General features: G+C 36.0%; 1 long non-coding RNA gene across 1 annotated transcript in view; it reads left to right on the top strand.

The window, feature by feature from the left end:
* The first annotated feature begins 280 nt into the window (after positions 1-280).
* LOC116271493 overlaps positions 281-17250 on the top strand; it is a 177132-nt gene continuing 160162 nt past the window's right edge. Inside the window, exon 1 of the long non-coding RNA XR_004180105.1 lies at positions 281-1053. This is a non-coding gene — a long non-coding RNA (uncharacterized LOC116271493). The remainder of the gene's footprint in view (positions 1054-17250) is intronic.

Here is a 17250-nt window from a genome sequence, read left to right as displayed (position 1 = left end):
ACATGGACACAAAGAGGAGAACAACTGATTCTGAGGCCTGCCAGAGCATAGAGGGTGGGAGGAGGGAGAAGAGCAGAAAAAATAACTATTAGATACTAGACTTAGTACCTGCACGATGAAATAATGTGTACATCAAGCCCTTGTGACACAAATTTACCTGTATAACAAACCTGCCCATGTACCCCTGAACCTAAAACAAAAGTTTAAAAACATAAAAATAAATTTAAGCCTAAAAATAAAAAAGAATATGAAAGCATAAATTTTATACTTAAAACTGAATTCAGTATTTACATATAAGAATTAGTGTAAGAACTGGTCACTTGAACCATGTTCAATAATTAAGACAGAGCTTACAGGAATGCTGCCATTGGTAAAGAGACAATTGGATACAGAACAAGAACAGTACTGTCTATGAACACGAACAGGGTGCAGATTACATATGATCAGTCATGCTGTTCCCTTCATTGCAATCTGTTGGCATCAGAAGTATGCAGCTCATGCTATCATTGCAAAAATATCTTTCAGATCACGGTTTAAATTTGCTTTTGTATGAATAGCTTCTAGTCTTTCCTTCAAATGAAAGCTGTAGATAGAAGAGAGCACAAAGAAGGAAAAATGTAAACTCACAAAAAAAGTAAGTGGAAACAGGACCCTAGAAAAGTTATGACAAGGAGCATAGTGAAAACATCAGGCAGTGCTCTTCGACCCAGGACTTAAGCAAAGCTGACAGATGTTTTGTATAACTTCACATTGTTTAAACGCGGTGTTATGGTTAGGCTTTGTATCCCCACCCAAATCTCATCTTGAATTGTAATCCTCATGATGCCCATGTTTCAAGGGAGAAATCGGGTGGAGGTAATTGAATCATGGAGCTGGTTTCCCCCAAGTTGTTCTCGGCGTAGTGAGTGAGTTCTCACGAGATTTGATGGTTTTATAAGGAGCTCTTTCCGCTTCGCTCAGCACTTCTTCCTGCCATCTTGTGAAGAAGGTGCTTTGCTTCCCTTCGCCTTCTGCCGTAATTGTTTTTTGAGGCTTCCCCACCCATGCATAACTGTGAGTCAATTAAACCTCTTTCTTTTAAAAATTGCCCAGTCACGGGCAGTTCTTATAGCAGTGTGAGAAGGGACTAATACACAGGGAATGATTTTTACGACCCCTGGCAATTGACTGTTTTTATTCTGAAAAAGAAGAATAAAAAGGGAATAGGCTAGTTTAAAATAATCCTGCAGTACCTAGAAGTGAAGGACAACACGTACGTCTTAATACAAAAAAGAATTGAAAGTCAATCCGGAATAAAATTACTCCCTCAGTATTCTCTAGGTTGACTGGATTATAGTTATATTTTTTGTATGTTATACAATCTTATCAAGTGGGGCTACCATCAGAATCTGGACACGAACTCTGTGTGTGTGTGTGTGTGTGTGTGTGTGTGTGTGTGTGCGCGCGCGCGCGCGTGACTATGTGAGAGTGTGTGAGTGCAACGGATGGGCTCACACCTGTAATCCCAGCACTTTGGGAGGCCGAGGCGGGCGGATCACGAGGTCAGGAGATCGAGACCATCCTGGCGAACACGGTGAAACCCCGTCTCTACTAAAAATACAAAAAAATTAACCGAGCGCGGTGGCGGCGCCCGTAGTCCCAGCTTCTAGGGAGGCTGAGGCGGGAGAATGGCGGGAACCCGGGAGGCGGAGCTTGCAGTGAGCGGAGATCGCGCCACTCACTCCAGCCTGGGCGGCAGAGGGAGACTCCGTCTCAAAAAAAATAAAAAAACCTCCACGTATCCGTATACAAACTACCACTGCACCATATTTTGAGTCCAGTCACTTCCTGGGAGAGATAGTTGTTTATAAGTGGGAAGGAAGAAAAAAGAGAAATGAGAAAAGCAGGAAAGAAAACGATAAAACAAATTACCACAGGGATGCAGAAATGAAAAGGCAGGGGATGAATGAGAGAAAGAAAACAGAGGAAATAGAAGGAACAGGAGAAGGAACAAGAGAAGGCACTTGGCAAAAAGAAACAATGTAGAGGATGTAAAGGAGAGCAAGGGAGGAGAGCAAAAGGTTGCGTTCTTGACAAATTTCTCGATGTCCATGGTCTCTACCTGGAGGAGGAAGGAAAGCAGGAAGAACCGTCTCACTGTGGCATGAAAAGGCAACTGCAACATCTCAGCACCAGCATCCCTGTGACTGTCAAAAGGCTTTCGGTAATGGTAAGAAAACACTGATATAGAGTCACATTAATAGGCAATAAACTGGTGGTGAAAATGAAGCATTGCTTCGGTCTGCGTTTGCCTATTTTGCTACTGAAAGGGTGATTCAAGAACTGTCCAGCAGCATGGAGATCTCCTATTTTATTTAAAAATAGGTAGTTGAATGCCCCACTCTGGACCCACTGAATCCACATCTGTGTTTTAATAACATCCCCAGGTGATTTGTATGCACATTGAAGTTTAAGAAATATTGCACCATACTCTATGCATCCCTGGGGCAACATTAACATTGCTTTACATTCAAGTAAATGAAGAACCAGCCACTGGGGGGCTGTAAAAGCAACCTAATAGCTAAGTCAAATGACATTCTTGGGAAGGTGGTAATTTTTGAGAATGCCCTAAAAAATGAGGGCCAGTCTTACCGTATATACTCATGGGGTTACATTGCCTGGGAAAATTAATGCTTGTTTTGGAAGTGGTAGTGAGAATCTACCATCAACAGTACTGATTTCCATTGCTTATATATATATATACACACACACACACACACACAAAATATATATACTCAAATATACAGACACGTACATGTATACACACACACTATATATACACATATATATACACATAATGTGTGTGTATATACACACACCACACACGTAATCTGATTCTGGGTTTTATGAGCAAATGGTTTTATTACATTTTTAATAGGAATCCCTTCATTTACCAAGAGAGTATTTTCCAGGAGAGTGAAATTATACTGATGTTGGAACATCAGTCTGAAACTTAAAAAATACTATATTCCATTGATCTTGTGAGAGGAGAAACACATTACTTTGTTTACCTTGTTCCCATTTGTATAATGAGCTTACATGTGAAAGAGGCTGTTTAGAATATCTTATTTTTATGATTAGATTTACATATCAGGAGCTAAAACCTATTATCAAATCACAGAATGGTCACTTTATATCTACATTTTTAAATAAAATGAATAGGCTCCAATCTGCACCTCACTAAGCAATTGAAATAATAATGAAAAAGTAGTTCTGAAATTCGTGGTGGTTATCTACATGAAAATCAGAATAATGGAATTATTTGATTATTCTCCTTCATTTTCCTATGTGGACACTTACTTTAATTCCAATTAATGACAGTTTCTTATTTATTTATGCACTTTTTTAACTAGAAAATTTGGTAAGACAGTTATATGTGAAGGATCTTGAAGAACATTTCTGCTTTTTAAAAATACTACACAATAGTTAATAATAAATACCAGTGGTTTTGTTTTTAAAGCATTTATACTTCTGTGACCTGAGAAAAGGTAATGAAAATCATATTTTTAGATGTCCATCTGGATCCAAAAGTATTAATTATCACTCAGCAATCAGGGAAGTGAGAATTGCTATGTTGGTGGAAAAGGGAAATTTTATTCTCAAAGAACAATTCTCACCTGCTGACTGGAGACTGAACATTTAATGTCATGTAATATGAAATGAAATTAGACATGGCAGATTATCATCTGACAAAGGTTTTTACACTATTACTAGTCTATTTTCCTAATTCTTTTCATTTATTTTGTAGTTTAGAGAGTAGTAGCTTTTAATAAGCATGATTTTTAAAAATTACTCTGCCTTATGCTATATGTAGGTTTTACCTAAAAATAATTAATCTCTATCTCTATTGCCACTTGATTTCTAGATGCCACTATACTTTTACATAATTTTCATAACTTTATTAATCAAAGTCAAATAAATAAAATTGTTTCATGAATCATTCATTCTATCTCAAAGTTATGTAATTTTGGGGACAGATTTTTTTTTTTTTTTGAGGGGGAGTCTTGCTCTGTTACCCAGGCTGGAGAGCAGTGGCACAATTTCGGCTCACTGCAACCTCTGCCTCCAGGGTTCAAGTGATTCTTCCTGCCTCAGCCTCTCAAGTAGCTGAGACTACAGGCGCCTACCACCATGCCTGGCTAATTTTTGTATTTTTTAGCAGAGACAGAGTTTTGCCCTGTTGGTCAGGCTGGTCTTGAGCTCCTGACCTCAGGTGATCTGCCCGCCTCAGCCTCTCAAAGTGTTGGGATTACAGGCATGAGCCACTGCACCCACCCAGAATTTTTTTTAAAGCCCTCTAACAGGAAATAAACAATATTCAGTACTTGTAAACTTGGACATTTAGAAAGTACCAGTAGAAGTAAATGTAATATATATGATTGTATGTATATGAACATATGTAAATATGGATAAACAAAATGCGTATTAAGAGATTCCAAAATATATGTCTCATGTCTAAATGATGTGTATATATTACTTGCTTTCAAAGAAAGATTCCCCAGGATTAGATGTCTAGAAATTGTATTGGGTCAGGGGTTTTTACTGGAATTTGGCTGATTTATTTATTTATACTGTAGTCATTAAAACTATGTTTCAACAATCTACTCAGAAAAGCAGATTAGATAACTTATCAAGAATAATGTTGGATACCCGAAAGGAGACAGGGATATGCATTTGAGGTGCTTTTCTATAAAAGGTTCATTTGCTTTCTGAACTTAAAGTTCTGCTCCCATGTTCTCTCATTTTGTTTTTGACTGGATCTTCTTTCTTAACTTTAATCTCTTGATTCCCATGTAGTTCAGTATCTTAGTTCTACTTGAATTGTATTTCAGAAATTAATATTGAAACTGGCTCATAGAAAAGCTTTTCTCACTTACCCTAGCTGCAAGGACATGGCAAACTTGATCTCATTTTGTTCTCATTGAAATGAAAACTTAAGAAATTGTATATTGCATATGAATATTTATAATTTAAAATAATTGTGTAATCTCGCTAATATATACATATATTTATATACAAAATTTGAAAACACAGAAAGACAAAATGTGATAATTCTCCTTGCTATTTTAGTATGTAACATTGCATATTTTGTCTTGTGAAAACAGAGCACCCAAATAAGAACAGAGACAGATTGCTATAGCCACCCTGACTTGCATTTGGCAGAGACTCAAAGGCATGCAGAAAAATTAGAAAGGTTCATAGTGACAAAACAAAATGATCTAGGTATGTTTTGACTGGAAGGCTTTGACATGACAAATTAACTAGAAGAGGGGCTTCTGTGATTTGTTTGGGATGAATCCGACATTTTCTGTTTGTTCTTGAGTTGGAAATTTGGGGGGAAATATAAGGAAGCTGACAAACATTGATCAAATCTGTTTGTATATTGTTTATCAATTCTCTTATTGGTCAATTTCTCACTAGGAAGAGATTTGTCAGTTCAAAGAAGGCTAGAGATCCAGATCTTCTCAGAGATTGTTCATTCATTTCTATAATTAGTTTTATGATGATTTCTACTTACCTTTTGTTGTTGCATCATCATGTACCGAAGGATGATAAAGAAGCGTTTAATACTCAAATACAATTCAGTAGGCCATTATTGGTACCACTATGACAAAAACAAGAATCATTAAAAATCCAAGTAAGATCCTCTAGAACCAGGAACCCCAATTGTCCAACAGAAAAATTCCAAAGACCATTAGGATGAACCTGAGAAAGCCAAGTAGCTTTTTCCTTAAGGGAATGCATAGCCTCGTCTGCTTACCTGCTTCATTGATCCAAGTACAGTAAGAAATAATAGCCATGGCACACATGTCATCAAGACTAGCCAACAGGAAACCTAGAGCAATGCGTTATGCATCACTCTTCATGCTCTTGAGATTGATCTATATTCCATCTAGGACAGCGGTGTTTCCATTAATAATGTAATAATTTCTCTGCAGTCTTTTCTACTTGTCTGAATTCTACCATTGGAAACGCTACTTGTTCACATAAAAAATGAATCAGTTCACATAAAAAAATGAATCAGTGATTTCCCTGGGTAGAGTGCCTGAATAATCAAGGTGACCTCATTTTAGAAATCACATTTGTGTCAAAATTTATAGTTTTGGTGTTCAGAGAAGTGTGGTCTCTTTGTATAGACACATCTCACAATATTGTTCCTAAAGCACACATGTTAGCATGAGGCAAATGGAATCAGATGTTTTACCACAAACAAAAGAGTATCCAGTAGGGGTATGTGGGAGATCAAACTGAGGCCTTACGTTAGCTAAGTTGTATATTTGCATCTCCATTAGTCTACCCCAGGTGGCAAATGTTTAGTGTAGTACCCTAAAATGGATGTTGAATTCAAATTTAGCATTATTCAGGGTGTGGACTTTAGATTGTGATTATTGGTTCTTTTTTTTTTTTTTTTTAGAGGGCAAAGGGATACTAGAAAGTCACAAGTTGATTTGTTAAAGGTAATTTGTCCATATCATGAAAGTGGAAATGCCATCTGCTATAGTTTGCTGTGATTTCATTGTATGAGACTGGGTGTTTCTCATGGGAGTTTGGTAATGGGCTAAGACTGAGGGCAGGACTAATGATTGGGATAATCTGAAAATGACATTAGAGTGAGTATCTTCTGACCTAACAATTACAAACATGAAGATGAAAAAAACAAAGAGTCATTGTGTATGGAAAACAATCAGAGATCTATTTAAGAAAAATGTTTATAAGCAAGTGGATATAAAATAAAACAATAATTAGACAGGGGCCTTGTTCCAATGTCTTGGAAATCTGTCGGAGGCCATCTGCTTCTTCCAAAGGTTTTGCATCACTGTCTGCTTCCAAAGACCTACTGCTTCTAGAGGATCTCTGTGAAGCCACAGTTTGAAGTCCTCAATTGGAATCAACTTCCAGTTGTGTGGTGCTCTAAGTTTCTTCTTTAGTTATGAAACATGAACTAGGAATTGATTCCTTAGAGTTCCACTAATGTATTTGTTATTAACAGTACCTGATAAGATCCACTTCAACAGTGTTCAAGGGACGTTTTTCTCTGGTGCATCCGCCAATAGATAAAATTTCCTGCTTAATAATCATAAAGAAGGTGTTTAGGAAAATGCTGTGCAAAGGTAGCCTTACCCTGTTGGTCCTAGTAAATAAATACCTGGTAATACTTTTCCACATATGTATTATATATTATATATCCATATGTCTGCTTTTGTGTATATGCATGTGTATATGTATATTAAGATATATTATGTGATTATATAATATATGACATATTATGCTATTATAAAATATATAATTCTATACAATTTAATATAATATATTTCACAATATATTATATTACATTATACACACACACATGTGGGCGCACGCACACACACACATAAAATAAGGAATAGTCTCGTGAAATAATTATAAAGGTTGGCAAATTCCAAGATTTGGAGAGTGAGACAGCAAGCTGGAGGCCAAGGAGAACAAATGGTTTAGTTTCAGTCTAAGTCCAAATGTCTGAGATCCAAGAGAGTTGACGGTGGTATTCCTGTCCAAAGGCCAGTAGGCTTCAGACTCAGAAGAGCTGATGTTTCAGGTTAAGTTCAAAGTCAGAAGAAAGCTGATATCCCAATTTGAAGGCAGTCAGCCAGGAAGAATTCTCATTTTCAGCAGAAGGTCAGACTTTTTTTTTTCTATTATTTCTTTCAACTGGTTGAATGAGGTTCACCCACATAAGAGAGAATAATCTGCTTTATTCCAGTTTACACATTTACTATGTATGTATGTACGTATGTATTTACTGAGACAGAGTTCTGCTGTGTCACCCAAGCTGGAGTGCAGTGGTGCGATCTTGGCTCATAGCAGCAGCCTCCGCCTTCCGGGTTCAAGTGATTCTTGTGCCTTAGCCTCCTGAGTAGCTGGGACTACAGGTGCACACCACCACTCCTGACTAATTTTTTGGATTTTTAGTAGAGATGGAATTTTGCCATGTTGACCAGGCTGTTCTCAAACTCCTGGCCTCGTGATTCAGCCTTCCAAAGTGCTGGGATTACAGGCATGAGCCACTGCTCCTGGCCAAGCCTACAAATTTAAGCATTAATTTCAACCAAAGCACCCTCACCCACACATCCATAATAATGTTTGATCAAGTATTTGGGCATCCCGTGGACCAGTCACATCAATACATAAAATTATTCATCACAATTCCCACAGATATGCGCCTCAAGATGAAAACACAAAATCAGCCAGCCTTTTAACTACTATGAAAAGTATAGATTTTCACTAAAGAAACCCTCCACCTGATTCTTAAAATAGGTATATGATGACTAAGTCATATTAAAAATCTCTTTGAGGGGATGAAAGTCAGATAAAATCGGCAAGAAAGTGTTCAAGATACTCTTGGGGCTTTGGATTCTGTTCATGTATGTCTTTACAGTTTTTCTTAGGCTGCTGACAAATGACTCATGATTTGAAAATAATGTCAGCTGTCATTTCAAAGTTCCTGTACCAATCCTGACTTAAGATAACAATGAATTTGTCTTTACCATGGTGAGTAGTTTTATGAAGAAATTTAGAGAATATCCATTTGAAATCATTGGGTGCTACCAGGCAGCCATCTTGGGAGGGTTAGAGATTATCTGAGTGAAGAATACAACCATATATATAATATATATATTATATGTATAACATATATATTATATCTCTCTATATAATATATATATATTCATTCTTTCATTCCCAAACCAACTATTGATATCTTATAATGACTTATTTGAATTATTCCAAAATGTATCCTTTGATGATTAAGACAGAATCCTAACCTTTGATACAGCTACTCGTTGGCGTAATGCTTTTCTGTATTTCCTTCAGCTTCCGTGTGTCCACATCTGGATTTGCCTAGGCCTCAAACTTTATAATGGCCACCTCTCTAAACAGTAGGCATGCACTTAAAAGTCCCTTAAATTGTTGTCCGTTTTGGATAAGGGTTACATCCATTGTGTGGACTCTAATTTATATACTTCTTGAAAGACATACTTGTCATCTATATAGATAATTTTTGACTAGTTGACAAGCTCTAGTATATGCAATAAATGCTGCCATCTCAGCTAATTTTACATCCATAGAGGGCTATAGTTTAAAAGAGAGCTTGAATTGGTAATAATATATCCTGCTTAAAAATCTCAAATTTTAGTTCTGAGATAAGGCCCATTAAAAACATAATATATTATTATTTTCAATGACAGTCACCAATAAATACAAGAGAGGCAAAGAATATTCTGCAACTGAGGAAAACAAACTATTCTGAACTTCAGGTTTTGAAGTGGTGAAGAGTAATGAGAGAGGGAAAGATTAACAGCATCTCAGAAGAGGTTCATGGACTGACTGAAAAGTGCTGTGTGTTCTCAGCAGTAATGTCTGTACTGGGTAAAGAACCATGAGATCAAGCAGGCAGCCCAGCATTATTTTTAGCAGAAGTACAAACAGGTTTTGCACCACTGTTTTTGTTTTTCACTATTTTCCTGAGATAAAAGGTAAACCCTAAAGATTGTCCATGTAGCTCATGCACGAATAGATTTAAAAAAAAAAACTTTTGGTAGACAGAGATGCTTAGAGAAAAAAGCTGTTGAAGAAGTCTCTTCAGGTTACCAAAAGCTTTCATGTTTAGGTTCCCATAGCCAAGGGTCTCTTACTAAGGACTTAGTTCATAAAGAAGTGTTGTAATCTTATAACACCTTGGCACTCATTGCCAATTAAACTTAGAAATCCTACCGTTTATGATTTTGTAATGTGTCTTCAATAAGTTTGGATAGTCTTTGGCTTATTAATAGAGAATATTTCTCCCTCATTAGATAGGACGTTCTCAAATAATGAATTGTGTCTTGGCAAAATTATAATCTCTCTTGGAAATTCGAAGGTTTGTTTCTTCCAAGGTTGAGCCTGAGAAGGTGGAATCATTTTTAGAGCCTTCACTGTTGCACGAGGAAAGTAAGAGATCATCTATACATTACATCAGAATTGAACTAAAAGAGAAATTTAGCTGTGTTAAGTTTTCATTGGGGAGCTGAAAAACTTAGGAAGGAATTTTGGTGAAGCCCAGGCCATGATGTTCCAGGTACATTATTGTCCCCAGGGGGAAGTCAAAGGGATAATGACTGTTCTGATATAGATGTACGTGGAAAAAACACAGGGAAGGTTGACTACAGAGAAACAAGATGCTTTCAGCTGGAGTTGCTACCAAGATGATATTCCAGTTATGTACTTCTAGAAGTCAGGGATAACAATTTTCTGATGATTCTAAAGTCTTGAAAAAAAATACAATATTTTCATCCCTTTGAATTCTCTACTGGAAAAGTATGAGAAATCTACATATAAGTTTTTCAACTGAGCTTTTCCTTCCTTTGGCTTTAAAGGATAATGGGTAAGTTTGGGCAATAAGTTGGTAAAATCTGTCTAAATTTTAATGGGTTTGCTTCACACATATTTTCTGTGTAATGAAAGGTTTAGTGCATGGAGTGTCAAGTATGGTGTTAAGTTCCTTATCAGGGGTGTACATCACATATAATGGAGAAGCCAAAGTATATCCAGAGCAGAAACAATCCATGAATTGAGGACTTCTAGAGTCCTCAAGAAGTCATTCGTCTGGTGTGCATTTAATATTGTAATTCCATTTATAGATTCTTTGACATTATAGTAAGAAAATACATTTTATTGGATCATTATTATATAATAGATTATTACAAAATGTTAAATACTTCAAAAGTTCTCAAATACATCTAAAATTCTATCTGCCTAGAATGGTCAGGAGTGGGTCAAGAACTGCCAGCTTCCCTATTTTTTGTCTCTGATTCCATCCAACTCAGGATCAACCAGAGAAGCCCAAATATGTTCCCCAAGACAATTACATGGGATCTCTTGCTTGTAGTTAGCCTGTATCCAACTTCCCTTGTCAAACTCCAGTCATAGCACACCTGAAACCCTACCTCATTTCTTTCACTACCAAACTTTCCCACTCCCTTGCCTGCTTCCACTTTGTGTCTCCCACAGGTGATGATAACTACCTCCATTATACATTAAGAAATCAATAGAAATAATTATCTTCCTTTTCAAGCTTTTGTGCATGCATTAAAACAAAACAAAACCAAAAAATAGGCTGGATATGGTGGCTCATGCCTGTAACATCAGCACTTTGGGAGAGCAAGGCAGAAGCATTATTTGAGTCCAGGAGTTTGAGAGCAACCTGGGCAAATAGCAAAACTCCATATCTATCTAAAATTAATACATCAGCCAGGCCTGGTGGCACACACCTGTAGTCCCAACTACTTGGGAGGCTGAGGTGGAAGAATGCACTGGGCCTGGGAAGTGTAGGCTGCAGTGATCTGTGATTGCACCACGGCACTTCAGCCTGGGCAAGACAGTGATACCCTGTCTGAAAGAAAAAAAAAAAAAAAAAGCAAAAAATTAATCTTTTAATTTATTGAAATGAGAATAACAAGCTCCCTGTTTATATTTACCTATACTATATTTACGATGATGAATAAAATACATAGGCTTATATTAGCTGTTCAGATTCATCTACATTTCCATTTAAGCAGTATTATACTATATGCCTTTTAAAGAAAACAATAACCACTTTATTAAATTAAACACAAGATGAAATAAAAAGTTACTTCTGAAATCTCAATCACTTACACATAAGTTTCTTTTTCTGTGCTTACATAAAGTTCAGTTAGTGGTGGAGATGGTGGATTGGGAAGAGCTTCTGCTCTGTCCAGTTATTTATGCATACAGGATAATGGAGGCTCTTTCATTTATGCAAAGTGGCCTCCAAGATCACTGTGAATGTCCTCGCTTTGCCCACAAACAGGGGAGAAACAGCATGGGAGACTCCTGGAAGATTTTTCTTTAAGTGAAGCCTAGAAATAAACTTTCTTTTACACTTGAATTTTTTTTGGCCAGAATTAAATTCTTCAGTTTACCTAGATGCAAGTGGGAAGAGAAAGTATAGCCACTGGCTAGACAGACACATTCCAGAACAAGTCTACTTTATAAAAAGGAACATCTGACCAACATTATGAAATTAAAGACAGGATTCATCATTTAAAAACGTAAAATTATTTCTTTGGGTTATAATACTGACTTTAACACTGGATCAATGTTCCTGTTAGGAGAGTAAAAAGCAAGGCAGTTTAACAATTTGCATAGTGTAGATACATCTTTGATCACAAAAACTACAGATGTTACTCTCTAGCTCATAAGATGCCAATAAAGAGGCTAGAGTGAAGTAAAAATATGGACACATATATGGCCACAAATTCCTCTCGTTTTAGTTCACATGTCAAAGCAAGATGACTGCCAAGACAGAAGCTTGGATAGATGGGTTAGACGTGTGGACAGAAAAGTTTTAAGAGTACCCTTAATTTTATTTTTATTTTATTTTGTTTGAGACAGGGTTTTACTTATTCACCCAGGCTGGAGTGCAGTGACACAATCATAGCACACTGTGGCCTCCACCTCCCAGGCTCAAGTGATCCTCCCACCTCAGCCTCTAGAATAGCTGGGACTACAGGTGCCAGGCACCACACCTCGCTAATTTTTCTATTTTTAATAGAGATGGGGTTTCATGATGTTGCTCAGACTGCTCTCGAACTCCTGAGCGCAGGCCATCCACTCACCTCAGCCTCCCAAAGTGCTGGGATTGCAGGCATAAGCCACTGTGCCTGGCCAAGTAAAATATTATTAAAAGCTAATAGATGATTTTTAGGGAATTATAAAAATGTAAATCTTTTTTAACATATGGAGTCTGTAGTAAGGACCGTAATCAAAATGATAAGGATTATATTAAAACCAACTTAAACAATATTATTGATTCAATAACCTTTCCTAATCTTTTCTATTAAAGACCATGTAAAATAATTTAACAAAGGAGGATAGGCTTTTATTTTAACAATGGTAAAAATCACAGCATTTTATGATTATCTGTATAAATTATGTAATTTCTTCCACAAAAATAATTTCTGTTATTTCCTAGAAATTCAGAAAATTTAACATTTGGAATGACAGACCATCCCTCTATTAGGGCTTGTGTTCATATTACAATGGTAAAGTGTCTAAGGATCAGTAAATATTATAATGTTAAGCGTGTATAAACTATGGGATATTCTATTTTAAGTGTTTCATACAGAAAATAGACAGCAAACATCCTTATGGATTCCTGAATAAATCTTCCAAACAACTAAAAAGTAAATGACTAAATATTCCATGAAATTACGTATAAAGGGACCCACCAAATCACCTGCCTTTGATAAAAGCTCAAAGGCAAGTGTGGTGTGAAAAGCTTCATAGTGGAAAACAAAAGAGAAGCCGTCAAGTGTTTTCTGACAGGTTTGCTGGCTTAGGAAAGCAGGAGGTGGCTAATGAGAAAAACTCTATGTGGTTGGTTTCTGTAGCATAGTTGAGTTTCTCTAGTTGGTACTAATGTGGAAATGGACAAAAATTAGAAAAGCTGCCATCCATTTACCAAATCCTGACCTTTGTAAGCTGACTGCTGTAGAAGTTGCATGTCAGAAATCTATTTCATATATGATCTGGTATTGTCCATTTGAATATTAAGTTTCTCAGTTTACATATTACTATATTCTATATTCATAATGTGCTTTACCAAAAATACAGAAAAATTTGTGTACAATGTTACAAACATTTTCCCCAACAGCATACAATTTTCTATTTTATTTTAAGTTCTGGGATACATGTGCAGGACATGCAGGTTTGTTACATAGGTAAATGTGTGCCATGGTGGTTTGCTATACCTATCATCCCATCACCTAGGTATTAAATTCTGCATGCATTAGCTATTTATTTTGAGGCTCTCTCTCCCCTACTTCACCCCACAGGCCTGGGTGCGTGTTGTTCCTCTCCCTGTGTTCATGTATTCATTTAACCAAGACGATCCTAAGCATAAAGGGCACAGCTGGAGGCATCATGCTACCTGACTTAAAACTATACTACAAGGCTATAGTAAACAAAACAGCATGGCACTGGTACCAAAACAGACACATTGACCAATAGAACAGAATGGAGATCTCAGAAATAAGACCAAACATCTACAACCATCTGATCTTTGACAAACCTGACAAAAACAAGCAATGGGAAAAGGATTCCCTGTTTAATAAATAGTGCTGGGAAAACTGGCTAGCCATATGCAAAAAACTGAAACTAGACCCCTTCCTCACACCTTATACAAAAGATTTTCTTTAATAATCCCTTATGCTATTATAAGCTCTCTTCCCTAAAATCTGCATGTGATTCCTGTTGATGAACATACTGTAATGTATAGAACTGATTTCCTACTTGGACTATCTATAACTTTTGCCATGTAAAGTTTACCCATATACTCTCTCATAAACTGTGCATACATTAATACCCATTTCCCTACACTTTTTTAATACATGACATTATCATTTTAAGGAACTATGCCTTAAACACATACAACACTGTCATTTTCAAAATACACAAATGCTAACCACTAATGACTATGTTTCAAGATTATAGCTCCATTTCAGAATCATCAATTAAAGACAGTGAATACAAATAAACTTTTGAAAATAAAAACTAGCCCAATTTCTTACTTCCTTAATATATTCAAACATAGTTCTAAAAACTAAATTAAGAAGGATCAGAAAGGATATTTTTAAAAACTTATATTGTAGTTTAGGTACAGTGTATTTGGAAGAAAAGGAAATTTCCAGAAAAATATTTTGGTGAAATATTTTCTATATTAAGATGTTCACAACAATCACTACCTAAAACTGATTTTTCCTCTGTGCTTCCATTAGCTGCTGGGTAAATGTCTAATCACTAATCTTAGGTAACCATGAACTTTTTTTTTTTTTTTTTTACCTTCAGTGGGTAATGTAGTGGCTTTTTCATCTCTACCTGCTCAGGAGCAGCTCGAAGTTGGCCATAGGTTAGTGGTCATTGGGTGTATGGGTGTTACCTATACGATTGAATCAATATATAACTGAGAAAAAAAGAAAATAATATTTTGAGAACCCCAGTATTTATTTTTTACTTTTGACACACTTCCCAAAAACTGTGTGTGTGTATATATATGTGTGTATAAAAGATATATATATTATGTGTGTATAAAAGATATATATATATATGTGTGTGTGTGTGTGTGTGTGTGTGTGTGTAAAATTCTTAAAACTTCCTGGTCATTGATTCTTTCCAGTAATAAAATTGAATCCTTTAGTTTGATCTTTTAAATATGTCTACTATTCCCTCAAACAAGACAATAACCAAATTTGAGGGTTTTTTTTGTTTTTGTTTTTGTTTTTTAAAGGTTGGGGGTGGTTAAAAAAGGGAAGAACAAGATAAAAGCATGGATGCGTCATTAACCAGGTCAATTTTTGCTTAACAGGAGATTTACTATATGCTTTTGAAACTGCTATAAACACTGACCAACTTTTCATTTCCCTCACGATAAGTTTTTAAATTGTGAACTAAATTGCCTTTTATATGTTTCATACCCATGAATTTAGTTTGACAAAGCCATGAGATGGCAAAATGGGTTTTTTTTTCCAAGTCTTTTGTATAACTTTGTATCAGTATTTAGACATTCTTACTTGAAATTTCTGAATTTTCCAATATATTCATTCATAAAGTATGAAATGGATAATGAAGAACGATTAAAGTATAACAGGTTTCTATTCCTGTTTCACCTGACCTTGGCTCTGTTCCTCAGCATGGCAGACAGGAAGTCATTAGTGCTATGAATATCACATGACCTCTGACTCCATCACCTGCAAGGTACACTGATTGACTTTCATTAAGTAGTCTATGAATGTAATTTGATGAAGGTAAGAAACTACTATGGATTTAACAGCAGCAACTCAATTGTTTAGTTTCAACATTGTGGAAAAGCCTTGAACTTATATGACTGAATATATAAATATATTTAAAGGTACAAACATATCTGCCTTTGATTCAAATCAATGGGAATAAAAACCATTTATTTTATTTTTCATGCTTCGTTTTCTTCACTTTTTGAAAAAAGATATAGTTAAATTGTGAAATGCATTTTTTAAAAAAATACATACTTGTAAGTAGTAATTTTCATAATTCTAGGGGATCTTCTGACATCTCACTCTATCAATCTATCCATCTCTCTCAATAGCTCCCTGAGCTAAGAGATGTTTAATATTGGTTTTACAGGACATCCAGTAGAATTCTTGTTAATGTCCCATTAAGAAGCATCATTAATTAAAATAAACTATTTTTAAATATATCTGACTTTTCAGTAGCTTTCATGTGTAGTATTGAAAAGCAAAACTTGGTTTTGGTCAAAGCCAACCTTTCATTTCTAAAATAGTGTTGTTTAGTGAAGAGCACATGATTCAAGGCAGAAATTGGAATGGACTTCTTGTGGAAACATGTTATGCTGTTTCTGCTCAGCCTTTCCAATGAAGCATCAATCATTTGAAATCTTCAAACTCTTGGTGCGAAGGAATTGTGGGAAAAAAAGGATGAGTATAGTTTTACCAGTTCTGACATGAGATACTGAAGAATATAGGATGACAAGTAAAAATTGGACATTCACAGACATTACCATTACTTCCCACTTCACTAATTGATAGTGTTACTAGTTTTTGACGTACTAATTTGTAATGACAAGGATGACTTTTGAAATGATTTAGTATTTGGTGTAACAGCATTGAGCTGAATGGTTAATGCATTGAGCAGGCACAGGATAGCTAAACCTCAGTGCTATCTAACAACACATTGCTGGAGCAATGTTTCTATGTGGCACGATCAATGCACTGTAGCTTTTTCAGGTAATGCTGAACCTCACTGACAAGCTGACGATCGGTAGGCCAGGTCATAGCCTTGAGAGCCACCCTCCAACCAATCCAATCAAAAACGTGCAACCCTGCAGCATGACTGAGAATGGACTTTAGAAAGTTTGTCTGAATCAATATATACTCTTACACAATACCTCTTAGTGCCTCTTCTAGGCTTCCTTGTTTCCCAGTGCACTCAAAGCAAAGTAAGAGTTTATGAGACAGGAAAGCTGTCTCCATATAAATAATACACCAAAACTTTTATGATCCATTTTATGCCACAACTTAAATATGCACTTAAAGAGGGCAATGCTTCATCTTGATGGCAGGATAGTTTGACTTTGTATCTATCTTTTTATTGATTTTCTTCTATGATATCCAAAAAGAATGA

This window comes from Papio anubis, chromosome 19, assembly GCF_008728515.1.
Source record: "Papio anubis isolate 15944 chromosome 19, Panubis1.0, whole genome shotgun sequence".
In the NCBI taxonomy this organism is placed as follows: domain Eukaryota; kingdom Metazoa; phylum Chordata; class Mammalia; order Primates; family Cercopithecidae; genus Papio; species Papio anubis.
This window is presented reverse-complemented; position numbering and strand designations above follow the sequence as displayed.